The 12,968-nt window shown below is 37.0% G+C and overlaps 1 pseudogene; it reads left to right on the top strand.

Annotated features, from left to right (window-relative positions):
* The first annotated feature begins 3,200 nt into the window (after positions 1-3,200).
* On the top strand, positions 3,201-3,609 carry LOC150006059 (cytochrome b-c1 complex subunit 9 pseudogene; annotated as a pseudogene).
* The last annotated feature ends 9,359 nt before the right edge of the window (positions 3,610-12,968 follow it).

The raw sequence follows: 12,968 nt of genomic DNA, 5'->3' as shown, positions 1-12,968 counted from the left end.
TGTGATGTTCATCCATGTTGTATGTAACCATAGTTTGTTCATTTTTGTTGCTATATAGTATTTCATTGAATAATAAATATTTTATTTATCCTGGAATTCATCATTTTTTTCATTCCAACTATCACTCTCCTAATTCAGGTATTCATGAAATGATTTCTCATTATTTTGTTACTCCCAATGGTCCCTAACTGCTCTACTCAATTGCAGCCTTTCCCCAACTGCTGCCAAAAGAATCTTCTGAAGGTCAACATGAATCATGTCCCTTCTGTTAAAAGAAGTTGTAGCAGGAGAGGAAGAAGAAAGTCTGAGATGTAAGCAGTGACATATTATTCAAGACCTTGGAGACCATTTTAAGGATTTTGGTTTTCATTCTAAGGGCAATGAAAAGCCCTATCTGGCTGATAATTTTGACTTTCTAAGCTTAGAGACTCTTACCTGAGAGTCCCTAGACCATCAGATTAGACCCATTTGAGAACTGTGCCTTCAAGAATCCAACCATTTGTCTAGACCTTCCTTAAGCTACACCCCGTGGACCCTTGGGGTCACTTTAGCTGCTGGTTCCAGTCCCTCTGTTGCTAGTTCTTTCCTTCATTTCTCTGTAATCAACTGTTAAGTTTTGTGGGGAAGGGAAATTTTTATCTTTACTCTCTTAGGGTCCTTTTGGCTGGGCTTGAGAATTAAATTGACATTAGAGCAACAGAAGAAAAATATACCAATTTATTTAATATAAGTGTTACATGACATGGGAACCTTCATAAGGAATGAAGACCCAAAGAAATGGCAAAACCTACTTTTTTATTAGGTTGAACAAAGAGAGGCAACTGGGAAAGTAATTAAACTATGTGGGGAGGCTAAAAGAAGATAAGAATTATTCTAACAAGGTGTGCTTGTATAGAATTCTCTCAGTCCTAACTTCTTGCCCCTGGTGATAAGAATGTTATTTTCATTCTACTATAGGGAGGACATCTTTCATACAGGAATTTCATCTTCTGCTTTAATAAAAATAAGTAAAGTGGAGTATTTTTCTTGAATATGCTGTATTTCAAGGGCCTTTAACTCAAAATAGTTAATATGCTAGAGTGGCATATTTTGGGGTGGCATGTTCTGAACTTCTTCAAGTCCTAGCATACTGCACAGAGGCCATATGACCTAATGCATATGTGGATGTAAGGCCATGACTTTGGACTATGCAGTAGTAAAGTACTAATAGTGCTGCAAAATGGCAAATTAAATAAAAATGAACTAATACACTAAGAATCATAATGATAAGATTTAACTCGAAGTCTCACCTATGTGCCTAGGGGGGTGACATTTCAAGTGTCTTAACAAACACTGCTAGTTCATACTGTTGAGAATTACACCATGTTAGACAAGAGACCTCCATAGCTATAGACATAGTTAAAGACTATAATTTTAGTGCAGAGGTTGGCAGAATTTTCCTGTAAAGTGCTAGACAGTAAATATGTTCGGCTTTTCAGGCCATACGGTCTCTGTAAAAATTACTCAACTCTGACTTTGTAGGGTGAAAGCAGCCACAGGCAATGTGTAAATTATTAAACCTGGCTTTGTTCCATTAAAATTTTTTGGCAGCAGGTTACATTTGGCCCATAGACTGTAGTTGGCCAACGCCAGTGCCTTAGTGTATAATTTCAGTCCTCGCTGTTTGTAGTTTTGTTTTTCTCTCAGTATTTTTTATTACGACCTAATTTACATTGAATAAAATGTAGCAGCTCTTAAGTGTACATTGCGATGAGTTTTTGACTAATGTATTCACCTGTATAATAACATTCTAATCAAGGTGAAGAACATTTTCATTCCCCAAAAAGTGCCTTCAAGCCCCTTTCCAGTCAATCCCCCACCCCTACCCCAGAGGTTAACCACTCTTCTGATTTCTATTTCCATGGACTAATTTTGCCTGTTCTTGAATGTCATATAAATAAAATTATACCATATCTGTATGTCTGAGCACATGGCTTCTTTCACTCAACTAGTTTATGAGATTCATCATGTTATTGAGGGCCTGCATAGTTCATTCTTTTTTTAATTACTGAATCGTATTCTGCGGTATGAGTATACCACAGTTTGTATGAATATACCTGTTATTAGTTTCCCAGGACTGTCATAAGAAATTACCACAAACTTCGTGTCTTAAGACAACAGAAATTTATTCTCACGGCTTTGGAGGACACAATCCCTGAATCAAAGTGTTGGCAGGACCATGCTCCCTCTGAAGATTCTAGGGGATAAATCTTTCCTTGCTTCTTTCAGCTTCTGGTGGCTGCATGTGTTCCTTGGCTTGTGGCTGTTTAACTCCAATTTCTGCTTCTGTCTTTACATGGTCTTTTCCTGTTTCTGTGTCTTTCTTCTCTTACATCTCTTCTATGTACAGTGTCATTGAGTTTAGTGCCCGCTCTAATTGGAATGATCTCTTCTCAAGATCCTTAATTATAGCTTCACAGATATTTTTCTTTCAAATAAGGTCACATTCACAGGTTCCAAGAGGACATATCTTTTGGGGAGCCACTCTTCAACCCACCATAATATCACAGTTTGTTTATCCAGTCACTTAAAACAGACATCTGAATTATTTCTTTTTTTGGCTATTATAAGTAAAGCGGCCATGAATATTCTTGTGCATTTGTGCAAGGTTTTTTTGTGGATATGTTTTCAGCCTCATAGTTTTTGAATTCCTGTTCTAATTATCTTAATATTAGATGTGATTAATTTTCTTTTTAGTGATAATTACCCATAATAACATTTTAAATTCTGGCAGGAATTTCTGTAAGAATTGGTCAGCCTACATACACCTGACTTAAATATGTTGTATAACTAAAAATGCAGTAGATAAAATATGGTATTTTAGTAAATATCTTTATTTTTGTTCCTTAAGACACTATTAGCCCTGGCTGCTGTGGCTCAGTGGATTGAGTGTCAGCCGGCGAGCCAAGTGTCGCTGGTTCGATTCCCAGTCAGGGCACATTACTGGGTAGCACGTCAGGTCCCCAGTTGGGGGCGCGAGTGAGCGGCAACCACACAGAGATGTTTCTCTCCCTCTCTCCTTTCCCCTCTCTCTAAAAATAAAATAAGTAAACAAACAAATAAATTATATATTTTTTAAAAAGACACTATTAAGAAACAAACAAGTTTCAGATTAGGAAACACTGACTTTCATTCTTTAACATTAATACCTGATTAGGAGAAACATGGCGGCACCATCAATAACTGGGAGGCTGTACTCCTTGCTATTTCGCAGAACCACCACCTTCGCCCTCACCGTCGCAGTGGGCGCCCTGTTCTTCGAGCGCGCCTTCGATCAAGGCGCGGGCGCCATCTAGGAACACATCAACCAGGGGAAGCTGTGGAAACACATCAAGCACAAGTATGAGAACTAGATCCTCGGAGGCTCCCACCAAGGCCAGAAGGACCAGGTCCACCCACTGGCTGTTCGCCCAGAGCCATGGCCTCAGCCTGAGATGATGCTCCCGTCACTTTCCATGGATCACTTTTAGCTGTTGTTATGAAACGGCTTCACCTGACAGACTCTAACTTCTGCTGTGTTTGAAATATGTTTAGTCAGAGTCATCAACAAATAAATGTAAATTGTCCTTGAAAAAATAAAATAACATTAATACCTGATTAAAGTAAAAATCAAAACAAACACAGGTTGACTCCATTCTGCCAGTTCTCTTGTTTTGTTATGATACAATTCATTAATTCTTGCAATTATCACTTAGGCTAAGTGTGATACACTTAACTCATTATGTGCATGACTAACATGAACCATTTCACTGGTATGGGATTTAATGCAGCTCCTTAACAGACAAACAAATAGAGCCATTCATCCAGACTGCTCTCCAGCCCTTGGATTCTAATAGGCCCAAACTTAACTGAACTACTGAGACATGGTTTAGAGGCTTTCCGTTTATGTGGCTGGCTGCCTTTCCACAATGAAAGCTTCTTGGAGGGGAGAGACTCTGTCTCATTCATCTTTGTATCCTCTGACTCCAGACACAGCTCAATGCTTTCTTAACCTTAAAAGTGTTTCCTGACTAAATAATGCCTGTGAATAAAAAATAAGAAGGAAGATGCTGACAGCTTTACTCTTCATAGTAATGTCCACTAAGGCAGAACAATTCCTGTTAATGAAATTTCTTAGAAATTGTTTTAATAAATGATTCCTTTTTTAAATCTGTTGAAAAGGCTCCAGGATTGTTATTTATTACACTGGTGGTATCTTATTGAATATTTGCTTCATTTATTCAGTAATTCTAGGAACTGGTGATTGGCTATACTATTCATTTATAAAAGCAATTTAAAACACTACTCAGGCCCTTGATGACATTTGGCAAGTGTAACAGAGAAAAGCATAGAATTCTCATTATGCTTTTTAGACAGCTTAAAAAATGGTCCTGTAAAATGGTTTAGAGTTTTAAAAATAGGAACAAAATTGTGTAATGTGCTCTGTCATTACCACCTCAGTCTTTTGCAATGTCTATAAATCAAAAAATCTTACTTAACTTTTTTTTTTTAAGTTTAAATGGAGCTCCATTATTTTGGAAGGCAATTACTTTGAAACTTTTGAGTGGATAAATTTGGAATTTTCAGTAGTTCTAATTTCCCATTTTTACAGTGTTCTGTTTCTTTTGTTTTTAATTTTAATAGGCTTATCTATGAAATCAGAGTTGACAAACATACTCTGTTGAAATCATAATTTCTTCATTTTTGACACAATTATCCACAGGATGAGGTTTAACAAAAAGACTGAAAATTATGATAACACAGTCAAACATTAGGTAGTGTAACTTATGATACATATTTTTAAAAGATATATAAGTGCTATTTTCAAAACCAAATTAGGCATTTTAAAGACATTTCACAGATGGCATTATTTATCAGATTGTATTATTATCTAAACTTTTTAATCTCCTCTACTAGTTTGGAAATATTTTCAGCTACAAGTAACAGAATTTTACACTAATAGATCTTAAGCAAGAGAGAAGTCTAGAATTAGGTGTTTGATGGAACTAATTTAGCAGTTTAATGTAAGGGCTTAGGTTGTGATTCTCTTTGCCTTCTCTTAGAGTCACGTGAGGGATGCAGAAGCTCCAGTCATCACAACCATTTTCAAAGGTAGGAAGCAGAGGACTCTACTGACAGTGCTTTCTACTTCTCTCTGTTTCTCTCTCTGTCTCTCTCTCTCTCTAACCAAAAAAGACATCCTTCCAAATTATCCAGTATTTTCCCTTGCATTTCATTGACCATAGTAATGTGTCATATGGCTGTCCCTAGCTATAAAGGAGGATGGGAAAATGAGTGTCCACTTCCACTATGGTAATTAGAGGGGGGCAAGGGAGAATGGGTTAGCAATGACTTTTGGGTAACCAATCACATCTTGCATGTACTATGTGTTTCGTATCCATTTGTTGAATGAATTAACAAGTGATTCACATTGTTCAATAGAGCTAAAGTTAAGATATACACCCACCCTTTCATTATCTTCCCTGTTAAACTTACATTTTCTTTTCCTTATTTGTCCAGAAACATTAGGAGAGGTCCTTGTTGTACTACTTATCAGCAAACATTTTTTAAGTATGTGGAATACACTAGCTCTGTGAATGGGGAGAGAATTAGGAATTACTAATACTAAGACATTCATTCATTTGCTCAAGAAATATTTATTGAGTGTCTACTATATGCCAGACACTATTCTAGAGTTATTGGATATATCTGTGAACAAAATAAAGAGCCCTAACCTTGAGGAAGCCTACATTCTAACAAAGTATATTGACATTTTAATTGGATTTTAAGAGGTGAATTGGATTTTTATAAGTAAACATAATTGGGGCATGCAATTCATTCAAAGCATGAGCAAAGACAGGGAAAGATGAATGTGCCTATCATGTTTGGGGAGCATCAGATAGCTCCATGAGGCATAGAATACATGATGAGGGCTGAAAAGGCAGATTACTGTCTGGTTTGAAGAGTTATGTTCAGGGCAATGTAAATCTGCCAGATCAAAACTAGCATCTCTCGAAGTTAGCACCAAAGCTTACTAGATACCTTGAATGTTGGTTGTACAGGCACTTGAACTTATGATGTCCCAAATAGATTCTATTTGGCCTGAGGCTTGCTCTTACTCCTATACTTCCTAACTTGATTTAGACCCTCATTATTCCTGAGCTACTGCCATTATCTCCTGCCTATTTTCTCCCACTCCTCTAATCCATTCTTTCAGCTGCTTTAGAAAGTGATTTTTCTAAACCTTATATAACTCAGAGATCAGATGAAGGCCACAAATTATGAAATATCTGTAAATTTGATGAAGGGGAGACTGGGGAGGAGAGTTGTTATATTTATATTAGTTTCCTATTGTGTAACAAATTATCACACATTTTAGAGGCTTAAGACAACACACATTTATTATTTCCCAGTCAGGAATCTGGTACAGTTTAACTGGGTCCTCTGCTTAGGTCTCACAAGACTACAAAGTGTTGAAAGTGCTATGTTCTCATCTGGAGAAAAATCTGCTCCCAAGGTCACTCAGGTTGTCAGCAGAATTCATGTATTGGTGGTGTATAACTCTGAACCCCACTTCTTTCTGGCTGTTGGCTAGAGGCTACCCTCAGGTGCTCCTGTGGCTTTCCTAACATGGCTGCTTACTTCAACAAATCAGCAAGGATAGTCTCTAGAGTGAGTCTGCTAGCAAGACAGAGCAATGTGATCATGGGAGTGATGGCTCATCACCTTTGCTATATTCTCATTATAAGCAAGTTACAGGTCCTGCACACACACCAGAGGTGTGAACACAAAGATTGCGAGGAGCCACCTTAGAGTCTATCACAACACTCTCATAGCCTTCTCTGTCTTTAGTATGTATTCAGTGGATACTGTTTCTGGGAATGATCTTGAAGTAAAGCTTAGTTTCTATCAAAACAAACAATAAACCAACCACTCAAAGTATATGTGGATTAGTGCTTTATAGAAAATATAGGGATGCTGTTGTTGGCTGTTTTGCTGGCTTCTCTCAACTCTTTCCCTTCCCCTACAGTTGTCCTAGGGAATTCCTTCTCCCTCTGGAAAGCACAGCAGCTCAGCTTTTCTAGCTTTCCGCTAGAAAACAAACATGTACAGCCAAATTTCTCTAGCAGCTCAGCAAAACAAATTTAAGTCATGCTCTTTAGAAGGCAGTAGGAATTAAAATAAAAAACTTTTTTACCCCATTATATCCAAATATGAACCTGTTTCTCCTTTGCTTGAAAAGCCCTTTCATGGGTTTCTATTGTTGCTAACAGGAATAAGAAATATGCAATACATTTGAATTCCCAAGTATGATAAGTCACTCTCCGTGATCTGGCCCTTGCCTGGTTTCTAGCCATTCCCCACTTCACGCTCTAGGGCTCATATTTTAGGGAACTCTTTTACATGCTGATTCATGATTCGGGAATTTGGCTCACTGTTCTTTCCCCTACAGTGCTGGTCTACTTCCTCCCCCCTGTCACGCCTCCCCTTAAACATCTACTCCAGTATTATTTCCTCTATGAAGCATTTCTTGTAGCTCTTCGTACAAACTGATATTAATGTTTATTATACTTCCTTAAAAAATGTTTACATGCCTGTGCTTTTCTTTATGAACCTGTAAAACTCTTGAAGAGATTGTCCTGTGGGAAGAAAAACAGAGGTCAACACAGCAAGAGAGAGATAATGGCTGGAGTACATGTTTGAAAGTAATTAACATGTCTGATGAAATCTGAAATCATGAGAGTGGATGAGAATCCAGAAGAGTATAGAAGAGGAAAGATCAAGGTAGTATAGAAATTCTAATTAAGATTCTCAATGATGTGTAAAGCCAAACTTGTATTATACTTGAAGTTTGCTGTGATCTTTTGGTGCTATTTTATATGTTGCTTTTTATTATTATTATTTTTACTAGGTTTATTAACCAAATATTGTAGTGTGATTTGGAGTCTCACTATAGTCTTCATAAGGTATACTGTAGAGGAAACTTTTCATTTAAAGAAAAAAATACTTCTTATGAAAGAATTAAATGTTAGCAAACCTTAGGTAAAAAATTCAATTTTTCATAATTTAAGAAACTTAAATGAATTTTCAGTATCTTGCCAGTTTCATTTCAGTAAATTCCTCTTCTAAATCGATTTCTATTAAAGATCATAACACATAAGCTAACAGCCTTGTGACATTAAGTATTTTATTGAAATGATGAGCTCTGAATGAATTCAAGGTCTTAATGTTCAGAGACAAAAGCCCATTTCTTCAGATTTTATAGTCACTCTGTAGTAATTCAACAAATGCTTTGAACACCTATTATATGTCTCTATTTCTGCCTTTGTTGGTTGACTGCTTTCTAACAGATGGCTTCCATATGATATTTGTGAACTTTATCAATCCGATGTGATTTCATTTACTGAGATTTAATATTTTATTTTAGAAGTCCTATTGTTTAGAACTAAATTGAAAGCAAAATGCAGCTTCTCAGTTTTAATCTTGCTACATGAAAATAGAAGATTGAGAGAACAATGTGAAATTAAATATAAAAGCATGGTATTGAGTTATCACTGATGTTAAGTATATATCTAAAACTAAACACTGAAATTATGTGTATCTGTGTTCAATATTCAGTATTCCCAAGCATGTCTGAAAATGCCATACATGTAGTTGAACACTGAATTTAGTATGTGGTGAGTGTAATTGAGGGAGCTCTCAAGTCTGAACTGTAACCTCCCCAGTAATTAATATTAATAAGTGAACTAGTAGGAAATAACTTACATTTTTTCTTGTTGTCTGCTATAGACTGAATATTTGTGTCCTGCCAAAATTTATATGCTGAAACATAATTCTCAATGTGATGGAATTTGGAGGTGGGGCCTTTGAGAGGTGATTATGTTATGAAGGTGGAGCCCTCGTGATTGAGATTAGTGCTCTTGTAAAAGAGACCCCAGAGAGTTCCCTTCCAACTTCCAGCATGGAAGAACACAGTGAAAAGGGGGCTTGTCTATGAACCAAGGAAGCAGAATCTCACTAGGCACTGAGTCTTGCAGTGCCTTGAACTTAGACTTCTCAGCCTCTAAAACTGTGAGAAATAAATTTCTATTAGTGGAAGTCTAGTCTATGGTATTTTGTTACAGCAGTCTGAATGGACTAGGATAGTACCTATTTTGTAAGAATAATGAAACATAAAAAATAAATTAATGTTTGAACAGTAATTTTAATATTAAAATCTATTTTAAAAGTACCCAGAAAAATACTTTTAAACACCCAGAAAAAGAGATAGGGGTTACAGCAGATGGTAAATGCTGGCAAATTATGTAAATCACCAATGTTACTTTGGCAAAAAGCCAAGTTTTTAACTTTAGGTATATGCTAGTTCTGTATTACTTAACAATATAGTATGAAAAGATGATATTCAAGTTTACACTATATCAATTCTACCAAAAAGAAATACCATTCTACTTTTAGCACACAAGGGGGGACCCAAAAGAGCCAGAATTTATTTGTTAAATATTGTGTATTTATTCTTACATGTTTAAACTTCAGTCACCTTCAAAGTACTCTCCTTTTGATGGAATACGCCTATTGAGACCTTTTATCCACTGCTCAAAACAGTTTTGAATTCATCAGTTTTGATGCTTTTTAGTACTTCTGTTGTTTTTTGTTTCACCTCTTCCACATTGGCAAAATGTTTCCCATTGAGGACTTTTTTCATCTGGAGGAACAAAAAATGTCACTTGCGTTGAGATAGGGTGAATAGGAAGGGTGGGGCATGGGGGTCATGCCATTTTTGGTAAAAAATTGCTGGACACTCAGTGCAGCATGGGCAGGTATGCTCGTAAACAACCCATCATAAAATGGGCAAACGCATTGGAAGGGTCTTCAAAAATATTCACTGAAGCCAAATGCAGCCTCTCACAACAACACCAGCTGGTACACTGATACAGATGGGTTCCTAGTACACTCACCTAACAGGGGAGGCCTGTACTACAAGGCACCTGCCCTCCGGAAGATAATTCCAGTTTTCTGGGGGGTCCCCCCCTTATATATTATACATATTTATTGCCTGCAATACGCTTTTAAAGTTATTGCAGGCAATAAACCTGATGACTAAATTTATTATTTTTTAATATTGAATAAGAAGCTTTTTTATAGTATGTTTGAAATTCATAGGTCACACAGCATTGTCTGGTGAATGAATGTAAGAGTGAAAATGTCAGAATCTCATGAGACATGGTTCCATTTAGAAGCTGAATGACAAATTCCCATTGATAATGATAAACATTAGTAGTTTGAAAAACAAATGCTGGTGGACAGGCATAGCCTTTTCTGACCATCTTTTTGATGTGTGTTACTTTATAGATAGTTTTCAATGTTCAGGCCTTTGAAATGTCAGGGTCTCTAGAAATGTTATAAAAGGATATACAGCAATTCATGGAATAATATTATTTCATGTTGATGAGGAAAATAATTCATTCCTGAATAGGGCCACTCTCTGTGTTTGCACATTCTCCCATATCTGTCTGGGTTTTCTCCAGGTCTTCCATTTTCCTCCCATATCCTCACGTGCACATGAGGTGACTTGGCATGTCTAAATTGTCCCAGTCTGAGTGCATGTGGGTGTGGCTGTGAGTACCCTGAGATGGAAGGGTGTCCTCCTCAGGGTGGGTTCCTGCCTGGTGCCCTGAGCTGCCAGGAAAGACTCTAGTCATTCACTACCCTGAACTGAAATAAGCAGGTTGGAAAATAATTATCTTACTTGTTATTACTAATCTTTCTGAAATGTATATATAGCTCACATTTATTTCATTATTTAATATTAGAAGTGTTTGGGGTATTTACTTAGAAATTTGGTGATGTTTTTGTGACCAGAAATATGTGTAGGAACTTAACTCTTGTTTATATCAATTAGCCTATGGTAAAATTGGTTTTGTAATAAGTTGTTTCACTTAAAGTTGCAGTATCTCAGAATCTATTGATGATTTTAAGTGAGGACTTATTGTAACTACAAAAAGGAAATCTTGAGTTTTGTGTCATAATGTCGTGAAAAAGGTTTACTTCCTGAACAGGTGCAAGTATGAAACCTAGTGTTCCAGCTGGTTAGAGATTGGGTACAATGCTCCATGCTTAGAGTAATGTCCTAAACTACTTCCAGTTATTGGTTAGGAATGTGCTAAAGAAACTAGAATTGTTCTGAACTCTGGTTCTTTCTCTTATAGGCAGAAGAAATAGAATATATTTCCACATATCTTGTTTTTTAATCTGTATAGGCTAACAATAATATAGGTAATTTTTCTGATATACATTTTCTGGACTAAGTACAATGCAGCAAGATTCTTGGGTGAGAAGTTGTATACTGTACAATTTTTAAAAATATTTTTAAAATTTATTTTTAGAGAGGGGAAGGAAGAGAGAGGGAGAGGGAGAGGAACATCAATATGTGGTTGCCTCTTGCCCTCCCCCAACTGGGGACCTGGCCCACAACCCAGGCATGTGCCCTGACTAGGGATTGAACTGGAGACCCTTTGGTTCATAGGTCGGCACTCAATCCACTAAGTCACACCAGCCAGGGCTGTACAATTTTTTTTAATTATATATTTTTGATTATGCTATTACCGTTGTTCCAACTTTACCCCTTTACCCCCCTCCACCCAGCAACCCCCACTCCCTCAGGCAATCCCCACACCATTGTTCATGTCCATGGGTCATAATTTCTATGGCTGCTCCATTTCCTATACTGTACTTTATATCCCTGTGGCTATTCTGTAACTACCTATTTGTACCTCTTAATACCCTCACCTCTTCATCCATTGCCCTCCACCTTCCTCCCATCTGGCAGCCATCAAAATGCTCTCCAGATCCATGATTCTGTCTCAGTTCTTCTTGTTTGTTTACTTTGTTTTTTAGGTTCAATTGTTGATAGATATGGATTTATTGCCATTTTATTGTTCATAGTTTGATCTTCTTTTTATTAAATAAATCCCTTTAACATTTCATGTAATAATGGTTTGGTGATAATGAACTCCTTTAGCTTTTTCTTATCTGGGAAGCTATTCATCTGTCCCTCCATTCTAAATGATAACTTTGCTGGGTAATCTTGGCTGTAGGTCCCTGTTTTTCATGACTCAATATTTCTTGCCAATCCCTTCTAGCCTGCAAAGTTTCTTTTGAGAAATCAGCTGACAGTCTTATGGGAACATGCTTGTAGGTACCTAAATTATTTTCTCTTGCTGCTTTTAAGATTCTTTCTTTATCTTTAACCTTTAGCATTTTAATTATTATGTGTCTTGGTGTGGGCCTCTTTGGGCCCAACTTGTTTGGGACTCTCTGTGCTTCCTAGATGTATGTCTATTTCCTTCACCAAATTAGGGAATTTTCTTTCATTATTTTTTTCAATATTTCCAATTTCTTGCTCTTTCTCTTCTGGCAATACAGTTGAAGTTGTCTCAGAGGCTGCTTATGCTAGCCTCGCTTTTTTAAATTCTCCTTTCTTCTTGCTGTTCTGATTGGTTGTTTTTTTGCTTCTTTATGTTCCAAATCATTGATGTGATTCTTCACTTTATTCACTCAACTGTTGATTCCCTTTAATTGTTCATTTCAATTAGTGTGTCCTTCATTTATGACTGGATCTTTTTTGTGTGTTGTTGAGATTCTCACTAAGCTCCTTGAGCATCCTTATAACCAGTGTTTGAACTGTGCATCTGATAGATTGCTCATCTCCATCTCGTTTAGTCCTTTTTCTGGAGTTTTGATCTGTTCTTTCATTTGGGCCATGTTTCTTTGTCTCCTCATTTTGGCAACCTCCCTGTGTTTGTTTCTATGTATTAGGTAGAGCTGCTATGACTCCCTGTCTTGGTAACATGGCCTAATGTAGTTAAGTGTCCTGTAGGACCCAGTGGCACAGACTCCCCTGTTACCCAAGCTGGGTACTCATGGTGCACCCTTCATGTGGGCTGAGTACA

The sequence above is a fragment of the Furipterus horrens genome, unplaced genomic scaffold, assembly GCF_987537825.1.
Source record: "Furipterus horrens unplaced genomic scaffold, mFurHor1.1.pri manual_scaffold_6, whole genome shotgun sequence".
Lineage (NCBI taxonomy): Eukaryota > Metazoa > Chordata > Mammalia > Chiroptera > Furipteridae > Furipterus > Furipterus horrens.
Note: the sequence above shows the minus strand (reverse complement) of the source record. Positions and strands in the feature narration are given on the sequence as shown.